Source organism: Lathyrus oleraceus, chromosome 4 (genome assembly GCF_024323335.1).
Source record: "Lathyrus oleraceus cultivar Zhongwan6 chromosome 4, CAAS_Psat_ZW6_1.0, whole genome shotgun sequence".
NCBI classification, from domain to species: Eukaryota; Viridiplantae; Streptophyta; class Magnoliopsida; order Fabales; family Fabaceae; genus Lathyrus; species Lathyrus oleraceus.
This window is the reverse complement of record NC_066582.1, coordinates 480,050,653-480,056,652: the sequence shown is the minus strand read 5'-3', so window position 1 is coordinate 480,056,652 and position 6,000 is coordinate 480,050,653.

Below are 6,000 nucleotides of genomic sequence, written 5' to 3'. Positions count from 1 at the left end.
AATTCATAAAGAATCATGATAAAAATAAATTTGAAAAGGGGAATATAGAATGAACCTTTTGATATATATATATATATATATATATATATATATATATATATATATATATATATATATATATATATATATATATATATATATATATATATATATATATATATATATATATATATATATATATATATATATATATATATATATAAAAGAAATAATATTAATTTTCTAACGAACTATACATTTAGATTATGCAAAATATGATCATGTAAATAGGAATTACATTATTGAGTATCGATACACTTAGGGATGCTCATGGATGTAAAATATGATCATGTAACTAGGAATTACATGATTTTGTATGATACACTTAGGAATGCTCATCATAGTTAATTTCGTAACCAATCCATAGTAATAAATAATTCATATGTTATAACCGATTATTAAAATCAATTGTCATAATCGGTTTTATTTTTGTAAAAGGCTTATAAATCAGTTATTAGCCGGTTATATTCATAACCAAATTTATAATTAGTTTCGATTTAAAAAAATATATATTATTTTTAGCAAGAATTTTCTTACTTAAAACAAATATTTTTTTAAGAAAAAATATATATTTTCAAAAATAAAAAATAATCATGTTTTTTATATTCAGAACAAAAACTTTAAAAAAAATCAATTTTTTTTTAAAAAAAAACTTTAAAATTTTTTATTTACTGAAAAAAAATCCAAATTATTTTTAAAAAAATGAAATTCAGAGTGAAATTAAGTTTTTTTTAATAAAAAATGATTAATTTGGTTTTTATTTTGAATATGGATTTTGGTTAAAACTATATTAATAATATATCCAAAACTATATTAAAAATTAACCTATTTTAAATAATCCGATTTGGATATGGATAATTTAAATAATCCACTCATTTGAGTATTCCTACATACATCTGATTTCTAAAATCAAAGTTATTAGTGAATGTGTATGATATTAGTTTGAATTTATATTGCATTAGGATGATTGTGTATATAGGATGAACCTTTTGGTTTATTTTTTTTATGATTAGTGATTATATAATTTCTGAAAAACTAATCATTTAAAATTCAAATTTCATATATGATTTTAAAAATTGTCATTATTGATAAATATTTGTGATTAATTCTTTGAATACCTACATATTTAAATCATGATTGATATTTATAAGATTTATTGGATCTTATAAAATAAAATAAGAAATAATATTGGTTTTCTAATGAACAATACATTTAGATTATGCAAAATATGATCATTTATCTAGGAACATGATTGAGTATACACCAGCGTGATTTCTAGAATCAAAGTTATTAATGAATTTGTATGACATTAATTTGAATTTTTATTGCGTTAAGATGATTTTGTATATAATTATATTATGGCAGTTTTACGAAATTTTATCATTTTTAAATACTATGATTTAAAAAAGAGTAATGTTATTCTTACACTAATATCCTACATCAATACATATATCAATCACTATTCACCATATTTATACGGTGAACAGTGTTTTTTAAAATAAAATAATATTAAAAATTTATTTTAAATAAAAAATATTTATAAAAATAATTTTTGTAACAAAAATATAATATTTTTTATTAATCAATTTTATTATTGTATTAATCACAAAAATATATATTATTAACCACCTTATTTTCCTAATAGTTTATTAATTAATTTCGCAATTTTATTAATCAATAAAATACATAATAATAACCAAGTTCTGAAAATAATTGTAATATTGACCTATTTTATTTTAGTTTTTATAGTTTTTTAATTTTTAAAATTCATTAATCAAAAATTAATGTCAGAATTTGGTCGATATTATGTATTCTATTGGTTAATGAAGTAATGAAGTTGATTAATAAACTATCAGAAAAAAATGTGGTTAATAAATTTTTGTGGTTAATACAATAATAAAATTGGTTAATAAAAAAATATTTTTATTTCAAAAATTATTTTTTTAAAAAAATTATAAATTTTTTTTATTTAAAATAAAATTTTAAAATTATTTTATTTAAAAAAATACTGTTCACCATATAAATACGATGAACAGTGTTTGATGTATGGATTGGTGTAGGATATTCGTGTAAGAGGAGCATTACTCTTTAAAAAATAATGAATTGAACGGTTAGTGTCGATTTATATATAGAAATTTCGTTCTATACAAAGAATCTTTAATATTGTAGTTTCTAAATAATAACTATATCTTTTTATGTTTTTATTTTTGATATTACTCTCTTGAAATTATTTTTCTTTATGGTTTTTTTCTCTTTTATTTAATGGATAATAAATATAAATATAAAATTTTATATCATAAATATATTTTCTTTGTTTAGTATTCTAATAAAAAATAAATATTTATTTATCTACTTTTAATTAATTAATATATAAAAGTTAATTACCATCATAATTACTTAATTACCCTAATTACAATCCATAATACAGCTAATTTCATGTTCCTATAAGTAATTTCGTACTAAACTCTATTTAATACTCTAACTAACGCTACCATTTTACAATTTAATAAATTTGCCTCGACAACATAAAAATTGATTCAACTATATATTATATAAAATATAATTAAAAAATTGATTCAAATATATCAAAAAGAGAGTTTTTCATTGGATAAGGTGATGTTGCAATCTTATCATTCCGTTGCAATCTTATCATTCCAAAATGATACAGTATATTCATTTCAAAATGATACAGAATCTTATCAAGAACCTCCTGGTATATTCATTTCAGTGATTTTCTGTGATCATGCATACAAAGCAATAGTCGATTTTATTATATAGGGGTGCATATTGGGCCGGCAACCCGGTCCAATGCCATTGTTGGCCCAGCGATAATTTCAATTTAAATCATTTGAAACAACATATTTTATTTTTTTAAATAAATATTTTTGAAAACTATTTTTTTTTCGAAAAAAACCTTATTATTTAAAAAAAAAATCAATTTTTTTTAAAAATAAACATAATCGATTTTTTTTAAAGTATTAAAATTTTTAATTTTTTTTTTAAAAAATTGATATTTTTGAAAAAAAATATTTTTTTCAAAAAGTTAAATAGATTTTTTTCGTAAAGAAAACTGATTAATTTTTTAAAATGAGAAAGGCGGTTTTTCTTTAAAAATAAAAAATCGTTTCTTTAAAAAATCATTTATAAAGGAAACATATATTTATATAAATAGAAGGAAATTATATATTTCAAAAATAAAAAACATTTCTTTCTTTCTCTGTTTTTTTTTTCTCTCTCCTCACGAAAGTTAGGAGAAAAAATCATAACCATATCAACCTCACATTTGTCTCCTTCCTCTTTTATTATATATCTCTCTTTTATAACCAAATCATTTTCTCAAATTCATCTTTTCTTCATTTTTCTTCTTCTTTGTCATACTTAAGTAACATTCTCTTAATGTCTTAAATTATTCTCATTTATACCTATAGATAAAGGGGATAGATGAAAATGGTATGACCTTTTTTTCTTCCAATTTTATCCTTTATCAATTGTTACAATTACTATCGATTATTAAATTTTAAAAAAAATACAAAAAGAAACTCATTTATTAAATATGTAACCTCCATCAACACATCAAATAACTTCTTCTAACACATAAATGTCAATTACTATCCAATAATCATATTTTACATGAAAATATTTTTTTACTGTTAATTCAAACTTATGTTTCATCATTTTTGTTTTTGCATGGGATACTTGATGATAACTTTTTACAAATCAAACATTTCTAAATTTACCATTTGTAAACGTTTTGTTAACCACTTTTATGATAACTTCACTTTTAGTTTCCTTTCATTTATTTTACCTGATAATTTTTTAAGTTTTATTTTTTCACTCTTTTCACCCTTTGTAGTTAATATATTTATATTTTTTATTGTTTAAAATCTGTTTTTTTTCCTTATAATATATCAATAAGTTAGTTTTTTTATATAAGTGATATTTCCATAAAATAAGACTTTTATTTCTTATCAACTGCATAGACATTTAAAAAACTGTTGTCATCTCACATCTTTATTTGTTTTATTTATTTTTTTATTATCTTAATTGCTTTCAAAAAAAACTTGCAGTAAGAATAGGTCATGGAAAATGTTTAGAAGAGCAAAAGTTATTGTATGATTATATCAAAATAACTACTTTATATTTGTTTTCAGAGATCTAATATCAAGAAATACCGCATGATTAAAGACAACCATCACCTTATCAATTTGCAATCTTGAGAGACATCATAAATAAGATTAGATTACAAGTGAATTTGTGTTCTTGGATTTTAATACTTACGCTTATTCATAGAAGGTAAATTCAACCACCTTATCAATTTGTATTTACCTTTATATTTGTGTTCTTGAATTTGTTGTTTGAAAATTTTAGAGTTTTGACTATCATACATTTAATGTGTAAATTTAATGTTTAGAATATTTGCTCTTCAACCATAATCTTTATTTTAAAATACAATAAAAAAAAACAAATTTTAGAATTTTTGCTCTTCAACCATTATTTCACTAATAATTTAATTATTGCAATACAAAGTTTATTACGCATTATTAAAATAATTTAAATTAATATAAGCTTCAAATTATGAAAATAACTATTAAAATATGACACTCTACTAATTAAATAGATAATTTAATACTATAATTATTAATAATTATGAGTAATAAAATATGCGATAATAATTTAATAATTATTTTCATAGTTTGAAACTTATATTAAAATAATTATTATTTCACTGCAACACTTAATATATTTTCATAATTTCAAATAATCTTTATTTTGAAAATAAATTATAGTAAAAGATATGTATGAAATATAAATTATAAATTTAAAAATATAAAATGGTAAGTTTGAATGACAAAAGAAAAAAAAATATTGAATTCAATGTTAAAATTCTAAAGTTTATAAATGCAGTAATTGTGTCAAAAAAGCACATTAATTAACCAATAATTTTTTTCATCTGACGTTTAAAAATATTTTGTAATCATAGTTAAATAAGTATAGTTAGAATCAACTTAAAAGTCAATGTAACAACCTTAATTTGAAACAACTTGAAAAATATTGTAAAAACAAAAACAATTTAACCTAAAGTTTTAAAATATTTTTTGATGATCTAAATAAGTATAGTTAGAATTAATAATTTTATTAATTTACTCTCTAGCAACCTTAAAAGTCTCTGTAACAACCTTAATTTGAAACAACTTGAAAAATATTTTAAAAACAATTTTTTTTCACGTGCAGTTTTAAAATATTTTATAATCATCGTTAAATAAGTATAATTATAATTAATAATTTTATTATTTTACTCTCTAGCAACCTTAACCGTCTTTGTAGCAACTTTAATTTGAAACAACTTGAAAAATATTTTTAAAACAAAAAAAAATGCACCTGAAGTTTTAAAATATTTTGCAATCATCGTAAAATAAGTATAGTTATAATCAATTGTTACAATTACTATCAATTACTAGCGTTCAGACGGGCACTCCCGCGCCCGTCTGCCTGCTTTTTTTAATGCGCACAGCAGAGGAAAATAAATATTTTTTTTCTTTTTATGAGATTTCTATGGTAGGTCACATTAAAAATAATATTATTACATTTTAAAAATGGTAAATAAAGATATTCAAAATTATTTTCCATAGTAAAGAAAAAATGTAAGACTCTTAAATTAGAATTTTTTTAGAGAAAAAGATAATAAAATTAATAGTAGAGAAAAATCCTTTAGGTGGAATATTTTGAAGTTCGATTGCCTTCATTGTGGTACCATCAAGAAATACAATTTTTTTTGAATGATCACATACCTTCCACTGAAAATCATTGTTGTAGACACTGCCATTGTTTATAATGCAGGTCATATTCTCCTTAATGACCTCTTTCCATTTCAGTAAATGGTCCTGACGAATAAGGACCTGAATCCGATCACCCTAATAAAATAAAAATAATCTTCTTTTTATATATTATACAAAAAAACAT